Here is a 22314-nt window from a genome sequence, read left to right as displayed (position 1 = left end):
CCTTTTATTCCTATTTTTAAAACTTTCCCCTCATTTAATTTACTTTTATGAAATGAGCACTTGAGAAAAACATTTTTTGCATGACACCAAGGAGACTTCAGTGTTTTGATAAAACCATGCTGACGCTGTTCAACTCTGAGCTTTTGTGACAGCCTTATCAGACCATGGCATTAAGCATTATCTTGTCAAAATAATTCTTCCTGAAACTTTGTGCCTTAGGTGTTATACTTATGCTGTTAACGAACCAATGATAGAACTTATGCTTATGCTGTCAACGAACCAATGATAGCACATTTTAGATAAAGTAGTCCTAACATTGTTTTACGCCTTTTTACTAAGTATTTCCCTTTACAATCAAAATACATCTTATTTGCCATCTAGATCTTTTTACAATAATATAATTATATTATGTATTCTTTGTTCTTATTTAATTATAATTTTAAACTTGTACCTTTCATTTTCTAAAGTCATTTTACTAGACTTTAGAATTTAGGTAACATTTCAAAAGTTCAAAGCATTTCTCAGTAATCCCTCCCAAGTAATCCTTGAAACATCCCTGTATAGGTAGTCCAGTAACAAAGGGGGCCTTGGCTGGATCATGTCCTTTGCAATTTGCAAATAAAATATCTAGCCAAAAACCAATATTAATTTCTGGTTAAAGTCTCTTTATCTTTTTGTTCAACATTATTTTGGGAGTTACTATTAATAATTTGCAGACACTTGGGAAATGCTTGGACTCAAAGTTAGATTTATAAATATGTCTAAAACAGTGCAATAAATAGAGTACCATATATAAACATACATATACAATTATAAGAGAATAGTAAGATACATAGAAAAAGTTCTGAAGAACAGTCAGTGGTCTCCAGCCTAACAACAAAACATCATATTCAGATACCAAAACTAATAATCATTAATTTCTATTCTCTTTGAAAACAGCAGAGATTTCAATGGTTATGTTGTAAGGTTTTTTAAAATTAAGTATGGGACAGTGATTGACATCCCTGTATTAACCTAGCAGCTTCAATGATGATCTAACATCATATTTTGCAACACTAAATTCATACAGCAGTACAAACCCACCCCAACTTAAGTATCTGCTGGCACAGCAAGCTATATATTGGACCAACAGCAGCTCCAGCACACCCCCATTTAGCATTTTACTGGCACAATCAAGTTTTATATTGGACCAACAGTTGATAAATGTAATTCAAATGGGATTTCTAGTGTTTGATGCCTTACTCCATCATCTGTCACTTACAAAATATTTTGTTTCCCTAAGTTATTTTTGTTTTTGTTGTCGTTAAAACAAACAGCAGAATTCGCCAGAGAATCCAATCTATTTCTTACCTGAACCTTCGCCTGCTTGCTTCAGCACAGTCAGCTTCTAGCGTATATGTTGTTTTTTACTTTTTGGGGGATGTAGTAAGGGAAAGGAGGAATCATAGATAAATAGATTTAGAGGAATTTCACTTTCTCTTCCTCCGGACTGGATTCCATTGTGTTAACGAGAGGAAGAATTAACTTCTGACAAATTCCTTCATAATAAATACAACTGAATAAGACATGACTTATATTTTCAATTTCTCCTGACCTGCAAGGGCATCCCCTCTCAGATCTGGATAACTTCCTATACTTTCCCTCCAAAATTGCTGAAGGTAAGGCTGATCCTCTCACCAGGGTTAGGGTTCTCCTTTGCTTGAAAGGAGGAATCAGAAAGTGTAGGCATTTGGTAAACACAAATCACAATTTCATGAACATTGTTTAACTTAAAATAATCAATTTTATTAACCTGACAAAAACTAAAATGAAATGTGTAAATGTTATATGAATTATATGCTTTAACCTCTGTATTTTTACCTATTTATTGGTTGTTGTGTTAGCTGATTTTTGTAAGCCACTCTGAGTCCAGTTTTGCTTGGAAAGGGCAGGGTATATGAAATGAAATAAAACTAAATAAATGCTTTCCACACATCCATTTTTGAGTGTTCGCAAAGAACCTTTATTGGCATTTTAAACTAAAGTTGTACAAGGGAGAATTAATGCTGCCATTATACGAATGGAAATATTGAGAATGAGAGCCGATTATCCCTTCATAGGGATAATCATAGGGATACTTTTAAACAGTAGCAATTGCTCTCACACTGTCTTATTCTTGTTTATGATTTACTAGGGAGGAATGGCTTCAACATCATAGCAGTGGGGGCCAAATTCACAGGAATATTTCTGGAATTCAGGATAGCGGGAAAGATTAGATTTGTCCTGAGAGCTATATTTACTCAAGAGCACAGTGAGCAATGGCTTCAGAGTAAGGAGCTTTTGGAGATCTACTTTTTAAAGTTATGACTTTGAAGGTGTAACTCTGTTTAGGGCTGCACTGCACATCTATTAGCAAACTGTTTGGTCCCTGAATGAACATGAAAGCAGCACAATAGGTTCCTTCAGAGACATGGTGGGGGCCTTTCACCACCAAGCTACTGGACAGGTATGTAGAAAAAATATGTAAATCAATCAAAATTAAAAGGGGAAAAGGAATAGAATGTTGAGCCAAGTTAAGAATAAAAAAGAAGCAGGAAAAAGGTCATTTTTGAGATTCCCGGTTCACCGCGATAATCAAAAGTGTTCTTAAACTTCAGAGATCGATAAAGCATGGTGACGATATAAAGTATTTTAATATTTGAGAAGGGAAGTAATATAAACCTGTTACTGGTGCTTCCTAAGAAAGTACCTAAATGTATTTGAGTATCTATGAATGAAAATGTTATGTACAACTGTGTGCATTGAAACAGAAATTCCCAGACCTCTTACCTTCTTTAATTTACCTAGGCAAAGAGATGAGTTTTGAGGGGGCAAAATTCAAATTTTTTTGCAGACCATGTAAAAAGTGTGATTGCAAAAAGAAGCGTGTTTTTACAGTCATACAAGCAGAATACATCAAATGTAATGCTAGGAGCAGCAGACTCTATCATAAGCTCTATGCAAATAATGATGAAAAATGTGAAAATAACTAGTAAAATGAACAAGGAGTTACAAGTAAAACTAGGAAACAGATTCTATGCAAACATCTGTACCATTTTAGAAAAACAATCAGCCTCTTCTAAGGAAATCCACTGGTTGTTAGTCATTAGACCTAACGTAATAATGTTATAATATCTTGTCACTGATCATTTATTTAGAAAGTACATATGATGCCTCTTCCTCCCTCCCCTGCTATGCTGTCTTATACCAAATCAGACTGTTGGTATATCTAGATCAGTATGGTCTACTCTGGAAGAGACTTCACCATCAGAACAAGACCTTCCTCAACACCTTCCGATTGAGATTTTTAAGACTCCAGAGAATGAACTTTCAATGTGAGCAAGTGTGTGATCCTTGATGTCTCCCTATCAATGGAGGCTCAGGTCACAGCAGCTCTCCCGCCCCGACCTAGCCACAGTGATCCACGTGATGGTCACCTCTACGCTGGACTACTGTAACTCACTCTACATAGGGCTGCCCTCGAGACTGATCCAGAGGCTCCAGTTGGTACAAAATGCTGCAGCGAGGCTTTTCGCGGGGACCTTGCTGCGAGAACATATAACACCATTGCTGAAACAACTGCACTGGCTCCACTGGAGTATCGGTTCAAGGTGCTGGTTTTGACCTTCAGAGCCTTACATAAGCTGTTACCGCACTAGGTATTCCCAGAGATGTATTAAGAGTTTGAAACTGTTATAAAAAATACTGTTCACACTTTGTTTGGCCCCTTTAGCTGTGAAGACGTCTTCCAACCATTTTTTAGCCATGGCATCCAAAAACCCTTTTAAAGCGGTGTTTTTTATAACATTTTCAAACTCTTAATACATTGCTGGGAATACCTAGTGCGGTAACAGCCATAGTCTGGGATCCTCATACCTGCGGGACCGCCTCTCCTGATATGCTCCTCAGAGAACATTGTGCTCCATGAACAACAATTTGCTCATGGTTCCTGGCCCGAAGAATGTGCGGCTGTCCTCAACTAGGGCCAGGGTTTTTATGGCCTTGGCCCCAGCCTGGTGGAATAGTCTTCCCAGTGATATCAGGGCCCTGCGGGACCTTATGGAGTTCCGCAGGGCCTGTAAAATAGAACTATTCCACCAGGCCTACAACTGAGGACAGCCACGAGTTATCCATCATTGCTGGCCTCCCCATCCTCCCACCACCTCTGTCATCGGTGAGGGATGATTTGCTGTATTCTTGTCCCACAGTGGCTATTGGTTTATTTTATGCCATCTTGCTGTTGTTTTAATTAGTGTGATGTTGTTTTTAACTTGATGTTTTATGGTTTTATGTGATTTTCCGTCCTGAGCCTGGTTTGTCTGGGAATTTAGAGCGAACTATAAATTTTATTACATAAATAAATAAATAAATAAGTGCAAAGTGAGGCATATTGGGGCAAATACCCTAACTACACATATACACTGATGGGATCAATGCAGGCAGTGGCAGACCAAGAGAGGGATCTTCGGGTGGTAGTGGATGGCTCAATGAAGATGTCAACCCAGTATGCGGCTGCTGTAAAAAAGGCAAATTCCATGCTGGCCATAATTAGACAAGGAATAGAGAATAAAACTCCTGCTATCATACTACCCTTGTACAAATCTATGGTGAGACCACACTTGGAATACTGTGTAGAGTTCTGGTCACCACACCTAAAAAAGGATATTGCAGAGCTTAAGAAGGTGCAGAAAAGAGCAACCAAAACTATCAGATGACTAGAGCAACTGCCCTATGAGGAGCGGTTAAAACACTTAGGGCTGTTTATCTTGGAAAGAAAATAGTTAAGGGGAGACATGATAGAGGTCTATAAAATTATGCATGGTATAACACTGGAATGATGAGTCATCTGCTGAAGCTGGAGGGTGAGAGATTCAAAACAGGTAAAAGGAAGTATTTCTTCACAAAACACATAGTTAAATTAAAACTCCCTGCCCAGGATGTGGTGATGGCTACCAACTTGAAAGGCTTTAAGAGGGGAGTGGACATGTTCATGGAGGAGAGGGGTATTCATGGCTACTAGTAAAAATGGATACTAGTCATGATGCATACCTATTCTCTCCAGGATCAGAGGAGCATGCCTATTAAATTAGGTGCTTTGGAGGCTTGCACTTTTACCTTTAACAAAGGACCTCCACATTTTTAAAAATCCCTGCCTCTGAAAAGGTAGTAGAAGAACAGATTGTCAAATTTGAATGAATTTGACTATGTTCAAGGGACATGAAGGGATTGCCTATGGGGGTGCCTTTGAGATGGAACAGTGGCTCTCAAATTTCAGCCAATGTGCACTGGCTTAGTAGAATAGTAGTGTTCAAGTTTTCAAAATAGGCTTTAAAGATCATATCATAACAGTTTACACATACTAGTTCCAGATCTTTGAAGGGTTTTTATATGCGTAGAATATGCTTGATTTTACGGGGTTTTTCAAGAGAAACATTTTTATGTCCTAACCATTACAAGTTTCATTAACATCATTTTCAAAAATGAATTCAAAGCAGTAACAGGTGTGAATTTTTTTCCAATATAATTAAGCACTTTTATGGAAACTGCAAATGTGACCTGGTTATAAGCACCCAATTGAAAACAAAATTTCTAAAAATCTGATCCAGCATTTTCAGCAAATCTATGCAATATATCACACTAAACCTGTAATTCTCAAGAGTCAATGCAAAAACTCTTGAGAAGGAAGATTGCCTTGATGAAAATAAGTTAAAATTTTATAAGGTTCTTACGATCATTACAATACCTAAGTTCCCAGCTTCTTTATTCTAATGCATAGAAACATGTTTCATGTCAGATACATGTTATAACTTTGATTTTTGGAATAAAAAACCCAGGCAAAAAAAAGGAGCTCTTGAATGCATGATTTTCAAAATATGTTCAGGGAATCCTGGGAATCCTATTAAGCTGAGCAAGTGTTCTTCAATAAGATCAAAATGATGGACAAGATTTTTAGATCACAGCATATCCTTTGTTACAGGTTTTCTCCTGCAATGCATGGCTGTATGGAAATGCAACATATTTACTAGAGTAGTTTTCCTAGAACAAGCTAGCACCCTCCATGAGCTCAGTGCATGACCTGGAACATGCCTCAGTACAGTCTGCCATGTGCTAGGATTCTGTGGCAGATGTTCAGAGCTTCCTCAGAACATTTCCTGAAGGAACAACATTTTAAAACAACTAATGAACAACTGATGCAGTGCATGATGTGTATGAGTTGAGTGTCAAATCACTACTGCTGCCATTACACCACTTGGTATGGGTCATAGTATGCAGAAAATCTTAGAATTCAGTCACTGGCATCTCCAGTTAAAAGGGTAAGCAGGGCTGGAGAGGTATTTGCCTGGGACCTTGGACAGCTGCAGTCAGTGTGTAGGGCAGAGCATCTCAAACTGTGGGTCGTGACCCCATTTGGGGTCAAGAGACTGAATTTTGGGGTCGTGAAAAAGACCTTCAAGAAGACAGCGAAGACGGAAGCGCAAACAAAGAGGAGAAGGGGGTTGGAGAAAAAAAGAGGATGGGTGGGAGAGGGGAGGAACAACCTGCCCACTGCCCAACTCCTTCACAGCGTGCACAATGAGCTGCTTTGCCAGCTCATGGATAAAATGTACCCAGATTGGTGAAGGGAAACAAGGGTGCCTTCCTATTGGCTCTATGGTTGAGAGAAGCGGCAAGCAGGTTCCCATATCAATTGGAGCTTTGCACGAGCTCTGATCGTGCAGTTTAGGCAGGAGTGAAGGCTGTGCCATGTAAGTCCAGATCCAGCCCCTTCAGAGCTCCTATCCAGCCCACGAGCCAGCCAAGTGCCTCTCCTCAGCGTGGCAAAGCGTTGCACTGCCAGCGTAGCTCCTGGACTTGGTCACGTCTCGCCTGGGCCCTTCCAGGAATGTCTCCCCCCCATGTCTGGTAAAGAGTGTGATGTCACTCACCCACCTTGGCTGAATGGGAGAAGTTTGGACATGCCTCACCTTCCCCCAAAGCAGAGCCCCGACAGAGAGCCCCGGTCCGCGTGCAGGCGCCATGGGCCTTTCCAATTGCTCCCTCCTCCTCCCCCGCCCCCGCGAGGCAGACTTTGGCATCACGTGTGCTGTGCAAACCAGCCTTCCCGCAACTCTTTCTGGGATCTCATCTTGCCTTGCATCTGTGCAAGCCAGTGGTCAGTGCTGATTGCATAAGCCCATGCAATGCCTTGCAAAAAAGAACATGGACGGGGGCTGAGGGAGATGGTTGTTCCTTGGCCACAGGGGAAGTTTGCAAGCCCCGGTTCGTTGTGTGCTTGGGTGGGTAAGACCCCTGCCCTCAATGCGTCCTGGACTGAAGCGTAAAATTGTCAGCAGTTGCATGAATGCTTGAATCGTTAGGGAAAGTGTGCTCAGTTGTACATTCTCTTAAACAAAATCAAAATAGTAATACTTGAAAGTTCTAAAAGAGATGTCAAGAAAAAAAATATGACCGCTTTTGAGCAGGATCAACCTGTCAATTTTTGTATTTTCAGCAGCAGCAATGCCCTGCAGAGGAGATCTCCTGGGATTGCAACTTATCTCCAGGCGACTGAGATCAGTTCCCCTGGAAAAAATGGCCGCTTTGGAAGGGGATGTACTAAAACAGGCTAGCCCATTAGAAACAATAGGAGGCTGCACAGCCCATTGAAGATAATGGGATCCTGGACTGCCAATTGACTTGCATGAGCTCCATTGAAATATATTGCAGCACAAAAAGAGTTCCAAGGAAAATGTGAAATGGTTTTTCAGTAAGGTCTCCAGATACACTTCTCTGGGACTGGAATGGGGCTGTCATTAGCCTTCTGACACCTTGGGGGCTGTCGTTCCAGTCCCAGAACCCTTCTGGTAGTCTCAGGGGCTGTAATTCCACCCCTGGGGCTGTCAATCTAATCCCAGAACATTTCTACTTGTCCCAGGGGCCATCATTCCACTCTGGGGGCTGTCATTCCCATCCTACATCTCTTCTGCTAGTCCAGGAGGCTGTCATTCCACCCTCTGGGCTTTCTTTATGATTTATTATCAGTAAATATTTGATTTGTATTCCTATTTTATATACCTATATACTCGGGGTCCCATATAAATTTCTCGGGCAAAAAAGGGTCACGAGTGGAAAAGGTTTAAGAAGCTCTGGTGTAGGCAATACTGAATTGGACTGATTAAAGGCATTACTCAGTATAACACAGCTTCATATATTCATGCTTCCCACCATTATTTGAAACAACAAAAACTTAATTCAAAGACTGCCTACATGAATAGTAAGTGTGTGTGTGTGTGTCTGCGTGTGTGCATGAGTGTGAAATCACTATCAGCAAACTATAAAAATATAGATTTTTCACAGCAAACACAAGCTATTTACATTGTTGCCTTATAGCAGGGGTGGGGAACCTTTTTTCCGCCAAGGGCCATTTGGATATTTATAATATCATTCGCGGGATATTTATAACATCATTATCAACTTAAAAATTAGCCAACCAAGCCCCAAGCAGGCAGCTGCCCCAGATGACCCACCCCCGCGCAGGCAAGCAGGCAGGCATCCAACTGGTGGCGCACTCGCCCACCTGGTGGCACAGGATGGTTTGTTGCACCATAGCTGTCCAGCCACACGCCATTGCTCCTGCTCCGCATGGTCGGGGCTGGATTCAACAGCCGGCTCCTGCCACCTCCGCCTGCAGGGATGAAATGAGGACACACTGGCTAAGAACTCGCCCCCCCGCACCTGCACGAATTCTGGCCCTGCCTCCTTTAATTCCTCCATTGTCGCCACTTCCACTCCAGCCCTCTTGTAGTATAGAGGGAATTCGTTTCTCCATGGCCCGGGTAGGAAAGGGTTAACACAGTTTCTTGGGCGGTCCTAGCAGCTCCATAGCTAACGACACTTTTGCAAGGGGGAAAAAAGGTTCCTTTTGGTGGGAGAGGGCAGATCACCAGTCTTAGATCCTTCTGAGCTAGAGATCTGCCAGGACCCACAAAGGGCCAGACCAAATGATTTCGTGAGCCTTAAACGGCCCCTGGGCCTGACTTTCCCCACCCCTGCCTTATAACAAGGAATACTCATTTCCGACAGCCTAGCACAAAAAGTGTTCATAGTTTTTTCCCCAATGTTGACTCTTTTAAAATTTTCAGACCATCATTGTACCGCAAATGACTGACATACGCAAGCAGTGAGGGACGTTTGTAAAATGATGTATTTAAGTGGAAAGAATAAAATCTGCCAGTTTAGTATAAGTAAAACATTACAGAGAAGAAATATCTGCCTTAACTGTGCTGCACCAGAGACAGAAAGGAGCAAACTCCTCAACCAATCTACTAATTCAGTCATAAACCAGAGATTCTCACTACATGCAACAGCAGCCAGCATAGCCTTGCCTTCATATCTATGCAATTATACTGAAAGCAGAGCCTTCTGAATGTCAACTTAGTATAAACAGCACTTTAAAAATGCTTTCTAAAGAATGTAACACATCACATGCTCTCAAATACAAAATACACAAGGCTAATGTGACATTCCATGATCATCATAACTTAAAATTCTTTGACCTTTCCATTGAATGGGTAGGTGCCAGTAGTAAATTCATTCCATCTCTCTTTTCTTGAATCACTGGATCCACAACAGCATAACAATACAATCAAGATTCTGAATACATTTGGTGAAGTACAAATATTTTATTATCTGCCCAGATAAGTATCTTTAAAGAAACATTTCTTATAGTCAGCATATTTTAAACAAATAAATGTAATTTTTTTGAAGTTGCTGGAAAACTTGATGAATGATGTGATAAAACAATTCTCTCAAGTAAACAAACAAGATTTATGCTAAATAAATAGCTACGCCTGTGGAAATGATTTATTACTTTTTAAAGAACAGTTTACATTATCTTTCAGTATACATCATGTTTGGCTCCACATCACAAGACAGCCCTATCAGATAACCTAGTATATTCTCTCTTTCTCTCTTTCTCTCTTTCTTTCTTTCTTTACTTTCAGTCCCTGTACTGGTGTCCTGGGAGGTATTCTTGGGGGCAGAGATGCCTTTAGGCAGCTTCCTAATCTCTTTCGCTCCAAGAATGCCCCCTCCTGCAGCAGTGTAGCTAAAGGTGTCTTAGTCTCACTGTTTTCAGAGGGGGCATTTGTCTTCCTTTATATTTTACATTTATTTTATTTTTGGCGGCCGGGAAGCCTTTTTGGAGGTAGAAGGGCAGCACTGCTTTTGGCCACTGCCTAAACTGCCCCCCCTCAGGAATGGGCTGTTAGCATTCACATCACTCTCCCTCTTGCAGTCCTTTTAGTAGGTTAAGCTCTACCTGATAATCACAGAAAAACCAGAGAAAAGTGGTGTGTGTGTGTGTGTGTGTGTGTGTGTGTGTGTATAAAATGGCTGATTGGTGATACAGCACTTACGCCAATCACTAATTAAACATTTTGAAGATGAGGAGAGCCTTTGTTAGAGATTCAGCAACCTTGTCCTTTCAATTAAAGGTGTTAGAGATCACTGTGTAAGTCTCTGACACCTGGCAAATTACCTCCACCAAATTAGGAAATAAAGAGCAGACGTGACATTCCTGATAAAGGTAAAACAAAATATAGCTTAGAAGAAATTTAAAAAATATTATTCCTAATTATATTTTTAAAAGACGATCAGAAAGCTTTTTAAATCAAAATACCTAGATGTTGGCTTTATAAAATAGCAGTAATAGATCCATTCAATCTGTTCTATTGCTTTTATTATCTGGTAAAATTCAAAATAATAAGCAGATGTAGTTCAATAGAAAAAAGGACTGAACATTTATAGTCTGGAATTTGTCTGTCACCTGTATCAATGAAAGGAAAGCAAGGCTAACAACACATAAATATATTCCCTCTGTGATAATAATTTTTCTTCCTTTTATCCCTCACCCCCCAAAAAACACTGAAGGAGGGCACATATTACATAAGAGGAAATGCTTTCAAAATGAACATACCCCATTTCAGTTCAGCCTAAAATAATACACATATGCAAAAAGGTCATGGCTCATTCGCATGCCTTCTTCAAAACTTCAGAATATGGACTGAAATCAATGCTAGCTGACTTTGTGCATGGCAAAAGCGATTCGTTACATGTACAAACTGCCAACCAGCAAATATTTACTATGTTTGGTCATAGGTGCCCTTGTAAACTACCCAAATAACTATAAAAGGTAAACTTGGCCAGTGACCTGTATTCTACCACATGGAAATGGCTAAGTGGGAAAGAGGGAGGGAAAATAACCACACTATTACCACACACAAGAAATAACAGTACCTACTTGGTGTCTAACTTCAAAGGTTCCCATTTATCATGTCAAGAGAGACAGATGCAAATAAAAGGATAAAATGCAGTTGAGACTCCTAATCATTTTTTATTCTACAGCTCACTGGTAATGGAAATATATCAGCATTTTGTGACAACTCTTCATACATACAGTAATCTAAATCTGATAGGATCAGAGCATAGATCACCATGGCCAAATCATACTTTTCAAGGAACAGTTGCACCTTTTACATCAGCAAAAAACAAACAAACAGCTATTGCTGTTTTTTGAAAAGTATAATTTGGCCATGTGATCAATAACCAAATTATCATGTGTTTTGCATTGGGATGCCTTTGAACCTTTCACAAACTTCAAAAGGTTCAAAATAGTTATTTTACTGCATTTCTGTTTCATAGTTTGTATTTATATCTGGATTGTGTTTCTCAATCTTGTGCACTCTCTCATGTGTTTTCAAGCACAAAATAGAATATAGAAAGATGAATGTAACAATGTCACTAATGGCACAGGAACCAAGAAGAAATTTACCATCTCCAAATGTTTACTAAATCTCATCCTCCCTTCCACCACTGTTACTAAAATAATTTTCCATGTTTCCAGAAATCCGTGTTCAAAGATTTTTACATAATTTAAAATAATATTTAAATGAACTAGATTAAATTATGTAATAAAACAAACCACACAAGTCAAATCCCTACCAACAAGATATAGCTGTAGCAGGCCAGAAATCACTCTCTCTTCAAACACAGCAATATTATTGTAGATGATATCACACAAATATTTTGTAGCAATTATTTGTGGGGAGATGAACGGAAGGAGATTGTAAGCCAGTTTGATTCTCCTTAAAAGGTAGAGAAATAAAAACCAGCATATAAAAACCAACTCTTCTTCTATTATGTGATAGCATAATTTGATATTCAGCATCCTATGTACCTCAGTATACTTCATATCATTCTTTGTAAGAAATGTAAGAAATCAAACCTGGTTCTCCTGATAATACACAGCATATTACAGAACATACAGCATTTCTTTGTAAGAAATGTTTAGCTCTTACGGCTGCAAAGACAAGTTTTAAAATGAATAGCCAATGTTTGGCCAAATCTCAAAAATCTATGGAGGGATTTCCAGTGATCACACGGCAAGTCTTTGATTCTTTGCATAAGAGAGGGGCAATGGCTTAGTGACACAGCACAGGGATCTCCAGTTACAGAACATCAGGTAGCAGGAGCCACTGCCGGAACAATGCTGAGACAGATGGCCTGATGGTCTGAAGGCATCCAGGGCCTCTGAGAGGGTGGGGGACTCAGAGGAAAAAATTCAGAGGGGTAGAGGGCCCCTGAAGCCAGTGTAATGCTGCATCTACCAAATGCCTTTCCAATGAGTTTCCTTTTGATGCAGCTCTGGCTGCAGCCACTAGGGGCCTAGGCCTAGCAGCAACCACTGGGTGACTTGATACTACCCAGCTTGCATGACTCACCTAGGCCTGGCTGCTTGCCACTGTTAAACAGCAGAACCCTATTAAAGCCAGTGGGGTACAGCGGTAGGATCTGGGAGACCCAGGTTTAAATCTCCAGTCTGCCATGGAAGCTCACTAGGTGACATTGTGCCTGTCACATGCTTTCGGCCTAACCTACCTCACAAGTTTGTTGTGAGGATAATAACGAGGAAAGGGAAATGATGTAAGCTGCTTTTGTCCCCACTGTGGAGAAAGGTGGGGTATAAATGAAGTAAATTAATAAATATAGCTGAAGATGGGAGGCGGATAAGAGACAAGACGGTGTATGGCTGAGAAGGAAAGAATGAGACAGGGAAAGGGGAGAGGATACGGGGTTGCCAGAAGCAGGGAAAAGGGAAATAACATGGAATAACATGAAATAACAACTCCTTGAGGGTTCCCTACCATGCAAGCAGACCTGGCCCAGCAGCCAACACCATAAAACTGTGCCCTAGTTTTCCTAGGTAGAGGCTGCTAGGGGGAGGGAAATCTGGAGACAGAGGGACAGGTAAAGGTAGGTTTGCTGTTAGGCAGGAAGGAGAGAAGGAAGCAGGAAAGACTATGGGGGGTTCAGGGAAGGGAAAGAGTAAATAATGGGGGAGGGAAAATGAGATCCCTCCCACAAGTCCTTGCAGGTTCTCACTTATTTTATTATAGTTCTAAAATACAAGGCTGGCGTGTACCATGTTGATACAGAAAGGCAGGATTCCACTTTGCATAAACAAAATATAGACTAATTCATAAAGGCTGAGAAAAGCACTAGAAAATAGGACAAAAAGGTCTTCTTGGGTTTTACAGTGTTAAAAATTAGAAGCATGGTAACATGCAGCAGATTTAACAATGGAGAATCATGGGTCATCAAATCACTTCCCAGAGCTACTATAAAGATTAGAAAAGCATGTTGAAATGTGCCAGTAGAGTGAAACTAGTGTAATTCACCTATATACAATGCCAGTTTCCAATTCATGAAAGCTCAATTGCGTGAAGCAGCTAAAAACTTTTTTAATCAGTTTTGTTAACACACAATACCATCCTAAGCAGTCACACCCTTCTAAATTAGTGGGCTTAGAAGCTCTGTTTATGATTGCACTGACATTTTCCTTTCAACCAACAGGAAATTCTGAAAAATTCTAAAAAATGGGTAAACATGAGGAAACTCTCAGGTCATGCTAACTGGAAGAGCAAGAATGCTAATTGGACCTATGTGGATACCCAGTCAAAATGTATCCCATAAGAATTGAATGCCTTGCATTTAATGCCTTGCATTTAAGTGTTCCCATTCACTCAGAACAACCTTATCAATCTGAACTATTGCCGAAGTCTTCTAGGATTTCTAAATTCGGCCTGAATCCTTTTAATATTAACATGTTGATTTTTGAAGTTCATCACTTGAATACCTTCAGGCCTCCCAGTGACATGATTTATTCCAAAAGGATGAAGAATTTATATTTCTGGATTAACGTATAAACATTTTGTGGGAATATTTACAAGACTGTATGTGGGGAAATCTAATAGAAAATGGTGTTCTTATAAATATTTGCCCCTGAGAACAGTCTCTAGCCCTTGAGTGCATTAATAGATTGTAAAGCTTACTCAAGATGAATACACCTCTCAACCAACATTAATGTTTATACACACACACAGCTACACTCCCTTCCCATTCTTGCTTATAATAAAAATACAGGTATTTGCTCAATGAGAAAAATACAAAACCAAGCCATCAAAACAGAGCAGAACATTTGCTATCTGTAAACATTTGCTAGGCAAAAGCAAATCACTGATGCATTTAATGAGAAATATTATTCTTTCTCAAAAGGGTTAGAGATGAACATTTTGAGAACTCTCTAATCAAGTAACCCATCTGTTATTTATAGTAAAATTAATTAGTAAACAGAGAATGTTTAATGTTTTAAATGCCTCATTTTAATTGATAGCAGTCTTTCACACTTTAAAAAATCCTCTTTGGAAAGCTGCCAGTGATGTAGGACACACAACTACTTGGCAGAATTCCATATACTTGATGGACCAGGACTCTGAAGATGTTGGCTTTATGAGAATGTTTCTGATCCCTTACCTTATGGGACATTAACAAACAAGTTGTCAGGTAGGTTACTGAGACTTCTTCTTAACATAGAGATGTTTGCATTTAAAAAGCTCCAACTAGGTGCTAAAAAGAAAACCTCTCAATTTTCAAGGATAGATACAAACTCAAACTTAAAAATGTGTTCAGTTATCATTCATTCCACATTAACTTCCCAGGACAAACAAACAAATTAGTTTTAACACATGTCATACACAGACATACAAAGTTATAAAGTGCAAATCTATTCTACATTTGGATGACCTTTTTAACCTAATTACCAGACTTATTTTCAGGTAATTATAAATATGTGTTACATTGCTTTGTGAAGTGCCATTTTTACTACAGAATAAATACTTCATCAATTCAGATTTATTTCATAATCACCACATGATCCAAGTAGTGAAACAAGTCTAAAATTAAGTCAAACAAAAATACCATTAAAATTGAATCCTTGCACTGTACATGCAGCTTAACATGGTTTATTTTATCTGCAAAGAAAATATTTAAGAATTCCAAGGACTAATACTAGACTTAATAACCACAACTGTTCTCTGTTTTTACTTTTGAAATGAATGGCTTTCTGGAACAGACTGGAATATTAGTTCAGCACTGTATGTGTCTGCTCTATTTTTTTTTCTTCTGAAAAATGCTACTGGTTTAGCTGGCATTGAGACAGAAGGCTGTAAATTCCTATCTTCCGTCAGTACCATTGTCCTCAGAGCAAACCCCACAACTGGCTACAGGCATTCAACATCCATCATTGCTTCTGAAACTTAATCTTTCAGGGAAGGGCAGCTGCACTGGACAACAGTTAAGCAGCTTCCTAAGATACACCACCATTAACACATACTGGGTAGGGGAACTGAGAATCCTCTATTTTAATTTCTGCTCCAAATGCTGACCTTTATGGATTTTTGTTTAAAATAATGGTATTTATATTTATCTTTTGAATCTAGTAAGACAACAATTCTAGTCTGTTTCCAGTCAAAAATTATAATTTCCAATGAGATGTTTTAGAACAACCATAAGTAGACTGTAAATTGCACAGCTAACTATTGTTAAGTCTGTGGGACAATGCATGGTGCATTCCAAATGCTGCAATCCCCTTGACACCATCACCACATTAAGATAAAGGATTACGTATATACTCCAGATCCAGTCATTTATGAGAAATCTAAACCAACAATGGAACCACCTTTAACTGATAACAACAAAGGATGGATGGGGCAAGGGGAATGCAAAAATCATTCAGCGATTATAGGAACCAATTCTCCTGCTTATCTCTAAAATCTTGTGATCACCGATTCACAACACACTGTCATTAGATGGTCTGAGGTTAGTATTTTGCTATCTATAAAACAATTTAAGCACATTACTTACTGAACTTTCAAACATGCTTCCAAGAGCATGAAAGGATACAGCTTGAGGGACTGTAACACTTTTTGCTCTATTTCATACAATATATTTAATATATTATTTATGGGAAAACGTGTACCAAACAACTTAAGCTATGTGAGATAAGTGTATGCTAGACTGCTTTTTAAAGGAACAACATTTGGATTGTCTGCAAAGCAACAAGATACGCTATATCAAAAAAATAAATAAAGGAAAAACCACAACCCCAAGAATTTAAAAGTAGCTAACACTCTAGCTAGGTTAACCTTTGAAAAATGCAAAACAAGAATAAAGCTGACCGCTTCTAAATAAAAGGAGTGATTATTTTAATGAAAAAACAAAATGTCTCATAATTATAGTTAATTGACAAGGAAAAATCATTCAGAGTACTATCAGATTTTGGAAGTGTCTAAATAGACACATCACAGCATGCTACAGGGATTAATATACCATTAATGTTATTATATCGTTCTCATTTTAATTGACTACCACATCTATTTGAGTATTCTTATTTATTTCTATGAGTCTCAAATTAATTTACATATTAATATGCATGGATGTTATGGCATATATATAATGACATGTACATCTCAAATAACTTTGTCTAAATATCTTATGAAACGTTTACATATACATGCAATTTTACAAGCTGTCTAGGGAGTTTAATCTTTTTTTGTCTTTTTTTTTTTGAGGTTTTTAAGGAAAAGCTGAGCAGGCATCTGTTAGGGATATATTAGATAGAATATGTCCTGCCTCAGGGCACAGGATTAGACCAGATGGCCCAAGGAGGACTTCTCTAATACTGTCATTCTGGATATACCCAATGTCAATTTACATGTGTGACTTTTTAAACATACCACACAATTAGCAAACAGGAAAAAGTAGCTATTTTTTAATGAGCATTCATACATGGATGTGGCATTTAGAATATTATTCTGAACAGAATTTATAGCATTTTGCTTTTAGCCAAAATTATTTGTGACATACATGTTTGGTTATTTAATAAGAGATGCCAACGATCACAAAAAGCCAAGTGACATTATTAGGGAGATACTATGGTTCTGACAGCTATATCTTCCACTGAATTCGGGCTGTAGACAGACACAGAAACGCAATAAACACATTGCACCTTAACAAGAAAAGATTGTTGGGATGGAATTTACAGGCAAAGCATTCTCAAGCAGTCTCCGACATCACCAGATTTCCTCAGTAGATGTGTTGTACAGGAACACTCAGTGTAGTAGATCAAGGGAAGAAATAACTGAGAGCATGTGAAGGAATATTTTAAGCACTGATTGTGTATATAGGTTGCTAGTTGGATTACCATTCGTAAGTAGCTTCCTCTGAGCATCTACCTAAAATAAAGAACCAATTTTTTTTTAAGAAATCACAACCTATGGAGAATATAGAGTTTGTTTCCAACTGTAATGAACATTAAGTCTTACCAACTGCAGAATCAAAGAAAAAGAAAGGAAACTACATAAAATAGGACAATAGAGTAAGCTGGTATTTTGGTTATTAAAATACATCAACAAACCTATTTCCTTCCCCCCTTTTTTAAAAAGATAAAGTCTCTTTTTATGGGTGCAGCCTAATTATACCACAATTTTCTGCAGAATTAGTCCTCATGCATCTAGTTACAGATATATTACTGTTTTCTTGTATTTGGAAAGGCTCACTCTAAAACAGGTGTTTACATGCGATACAACAGGACTCAAGGACATGTATTTAGAAGGGCTGCTGTCAAAACAGTGAAGTTAGAACCACACACACTAAGCTATCATTTTTAGCCATTTTTTAAACAATATCTATTTCTAGTAATTATCACTGGGCACAAAACTAAAATTTTCAAGGCTATTCTCCCATTTCACACCAGTTTGAAAGTGTTTTCCCAAAATAGCCCATTTATGCGTACACACACAAATAGTCACACTGAAGTAGTACTTTTATTGTGTCTTCTGATTTATCTTTATCATCTTTTCAAAAACAGAGTTGCCTGTTAGCTTGATAAATCATGTTCACTTTGAAGGAAATTCAATATGCAAATACTTCAGCTGTTCCTGGTACAAATGGTCTGACTTGTCAGTTTGAAAAACTGAAAATCAACAAAGGAACACTTGACCTTATTGCCTAATGTCTATCAGGAATGCCATGGTTGATCAATTTTAAATCTGTGAAAATGACATTAAAATGTATGTTTTTTCAGACCAGACCCTGTATTTACTGACTAGAACCAGGCGTAACTTTGATTTAATATGTAATCTACCTTTCTAAGTGTAGAGAATCCAGTCTATGCCTATTGCTTTTTCTAATCTAATGGATGATACATCCTAGCTCCCTTACATATCTTTTAAAAAGTCCCATATAAAGTTAGACATGAGACTAAAAAAAAAAATCGCACTTTTATCTTGATGATCACCTTGCACGCAGCATCCTTCCTCAACCATAAAGATAGCAAGGTCAACTAAAGAGCCCCATATAGGTCTATAAAGGAGGAAACAACAATTTGTATTATTATTTCCAGCAATACTATCACAACATATTCACAATAAGTCATAGGTAAGCATTTATGGTACTAGTACAGTAACGTCCTTCCAGCAAAAGCTTAAGAGAATTCTGTACAGTGGTATTTGCTGTGTAAGAGCAGTTTATACAGGCCTCTAGTGGTTCAGAACTCACAGCAGCAGACAAAGGGGTGATCTCTACTTTTTGAGCTTGCGAACTTCTGATACCACCGTTCTTTTAGTGTGGAAATAGGAGGTGGTTTATAAACCATAATGACAATTGGAGCAGAGTGCTGCAATTCTGGATCCAAATCCAAGCTTTGGTCAAAAGTCTACACTGGAAGTGAAATACTGTATGACCGCCTCTCCTTATCCCGTTATGGCTGGGATGTAAGTAGTATCTGGGTTGTATAACAATGAAATGCTTGAATACAAATAGTGGCATGAATTATTAAACAACATTTTGGTCAAAAGCAAAGTAAATTTTAAAACATAAATTCCTGAAATCTAGAAGCTCTAAGATGTATTTTCCTTTTTAGACACCACTCCTGCTTGGCATATCACATACAAACCACAATGAATTCATTCATCTAAAAACAGAAGTCTTAGCTAGCAGTGCAATTCTATGAAGAGTTATTCCAGTCCAAGGCCACTGATTTCCATGGGCTTAGACTGAAGTAACTCAGCACAGGATTGCACTTTAGAACTCTCAAAGGAAGTGAACAAGCCATATATTATTCTGCATGCAAAGTATCTATAAATATATATACCTCCCAAGTGACAGCATTACTATTAGAAAGCATATCCAATTAAATGTGTCTCCCTTCTCTTTGTAAAAGGCAGCTACAAGATCTAGTTCCTGAAAAATACAATATAAGGAAAGATAACTGATGCTTATAGCAATTTACTTGGAAAGAATCTGACAAATGAACGTATAACTTTGATCAGTATCAATTTCACATTTGAAAAATACAGCAGTAGCATAGTACATCTCATGCGAATGAATTTATGGGAATTGCGATGAAATTGTCATTTTCTTTACGAAATAGCTACATTTTCCAGTCCAAAACAGATTATTTTCAGAGGAGACAACCTTTTAAGGGATTGTTGTTTTATGTAAACCTGATGTAACAATATGCCTTATTCCTTCCAAACCCACTAAAAAGTCTGAAAGCTATGTCTTAAACCCCATTTAGACCAAAAAAGATGTCAAAAGAAATGAACCCTTTCTCTTCATCTTTGCGCTGGAATTCTATATTTAAAAGAAAATCCGTTCACATTTAAACACAAAACATTAAAAAACTTAGTTATGTCTACACAGAAAATGGGGTAAAAGCAATTGACAAAAGGATCATATCTCAACTTTATATGCTATTTCCAAAGTATAGAATCTCAAGCAAAAACAAAAATCACTCATACAACATAAAACTAAAAAAATTCAAAGCAAAATCACTTTCTTTCCAGGAACTCATCCTAAGTGTTGCACTGCCTCACACAGATACTGAAAGAGCACAGGATCTTTAAGCAGCACTCTGCTGGGATGAACATCTCGATCCATGTCAAAAGCATACATTTCAGTTTTGTATATTTATAGAGGAAAATTGTTAATAAATGCAGTCCTGAAAAGACTGTAAAAAGTCCAAACTCCTGAAATAATGCCTGTTGGTTCCCCTGCACTCTTCAGAAACACAGAAATAGCAGTAGCACCAGCAGAACAGCAAAGTGGAGGACAGGTTTTGCAGCGATTATGACAGCTAGTCATTGTGGTTGGGGCGCAAGGACAAAACCAAAACTGTAACAAGTGGGAGAAGGCAACTTGGAGATCGATGAAAGCTGAGCGGAAGGAGGAACAGTAACTCCTCACAAGGTTACAACCTGTATCCAATAAGTTTACAACCCGCAAGAGCACTCTGATCAGCCTGACAAGCGGTTAGGCAAAAGTACTTTCCTCGGCTTCTTTTTCAACATAACTCCTTGAAAACCAACCGGTTCCCTTCCCCCAAACCGTACAAAAAAAGAGGGGGGGGGGCTTATTTTGTTCTCAGCGCTTGATCCAAGAATCCCCCCTCTCCCAACATACACCAGACAGCAGCGAGTGCCTTTAGAGAACTGCTCCCTTCTGCCACTACAAGAAGCATCACTCAGGGCACATCCTAACGCAGCCTTTCAAAGCGGGGGCCCCTCTCCCTTTCCTTTTGCACTGCAACAATCACGACCACGGTCCATCTCCCCCCCCCCTACACCAACTATACATACAGCAGCCCCGTGCACCCCACAGCGCAGCCTTCTCCTTCCCAGCTGCCCAAACATCCCTTACCACCAGCCGCGTCGGGAGACTCGAGCCCCCCTCCCCTCGCGGGGAGACGCCAGCAGAGGCAACAAAGAAAACAAGGGACGGGGGGGGGGGGTCAGCTGCAAGAGCCTTACCTGGTCATGCTGGCTCCCCCTCGGTGGCAGCAGCGCCGCCGCCGCCGCCACAAGCAACGCCAACCAAGTCGCCTTTCCCGCCCGCCGCTACCACAGGCTCCGCCGCCGCCGCCTCTCCTTGCTGCCGCCGCCGCCTTTTGCTCCCGCTCGGCTTAATCCGAATCCGCGCAGCGGCTCCAAGCCGAGAGCCTCGAGGTCGCTGCCGGGGAGGGGAGGGGGGGAGGGGGGGAGGGGGTCGCTCTTCTCGCGGCCGGTCCGAAGTGGCAGGTGGCTTCCGAGGAGACAGTCCCAGGGATCGGCAGCGGTCAAGGGCGGTTGCGTAGCCGGCTCAACTCCCCTGGCAGCCGGGGTTCCCCTTCCTTCCTCCCTTCCCTCCTTCCCCTCCCGCTGCTGTTTCTCCTCCTCCTCTCTGCTCCTCTCCGCTCTCTTCTTCTTGCCGCCGCTGCTCCCGGGCACTCTCTCTGCTCCCTCCTCCTCCTCCTCCTCCTCCTGTGACTCCCGCCTCCCTTTTCTCTCTCTCTCTCTCTCTTCTTCTTCTTCTTCTTCTCCTCCCCCCCCCTTTCGCCCCTCTTATTTTAGTCCATCCTTTAGCTACCAATAGAAAGCGGATCCTCCGAAAGTAAAACAGAGGTAGCGGGGACAAAGATCGGAAAGTGCGGCGCGCCGCCTCTCCCTCCCAATCCAAGGGCGACCGGGGGGGGGGGGGTCGCCTGAACTGCCGAAGAAGCGGCGGAGGACGGAAAGGCCCAGCGGAAGACCCCGGCCCCAAATCCCTTTGGGCTCCCCGTGGGAGAAAAGGCGACTAAGTGCGCTGGCTGGCGGGGGGGGGGGGAGAGAGAGAGAGAAAGTAAAAGCGAGGCTGCTGCTCCCGCGCGCGCGTTCCCTGGCTCTCGGCAGGGTTTTGATCTTTTTAATCGGTGTGAAAAAAATTTTTTTTTATTATGGTTGTTGGTCCATCTTCTTACGCGACGCGGATGGCAAGGTGGGCTGGCCCCCCGAGAAGTGTTAAGAGAAGCTTGTTGCAGAGCCGGGCGTTTGGGAGAGTGCTTGGGAAAGGGAAAGGGTCGCGGGTGGGGGGAGGAGAACCAGCGAGCCGCCCGGCGTCCCC

At 40.1% G+C, this 22314-nt stretch overlaps 1 protein-coding gene across 12 annotated transcripts in view; it reads right to left on the bottom strand.

Moving 5' to 3' along the window:
* The window catches only part of LOC130492902 (receptor-type tyrosine-protein phosphatase delta), a 618706-nt gene extending 597454 nt beyond the window's left edge, over window positions 1-21252 (bottom strand). For all 12 annotated transcript variants that reach the window (XM_056866670.1, XM_056866671.1, XM_056866673.1 and 9 more), the window contains exon 1: window positions 21207-21252. The gene's annotated coding sequence lies outside the window, so the exon portion shown is untranslated. The remainder of the gene's footprint in view (window positions 1-21206) is intronic.
* Window positions 21253-22314: the final 1062 nt, after the last annotated feature.

Source organism: Euleptes europaea, unplaced genomic scaffold, assembly GCF_029931775.1.
Source record: "Euleptes europaea isolate rEulEur1 unplaced genomic scaffold, rEulEur1.hap1 H_1, whole genome shotgun sequence".
Taxonomy (NCBI): domain Eukaryota; kingdom Metazoa; phylum Chordata; class Lepidosauria; order Squamata; family Sphaerodactylidae; genus Euleptes; species Euleptes europaea.
Note: the sequence above shows the minus strand (reverse complement) of the source record. Positions and strands in the feature narration are given on the sequence as shown.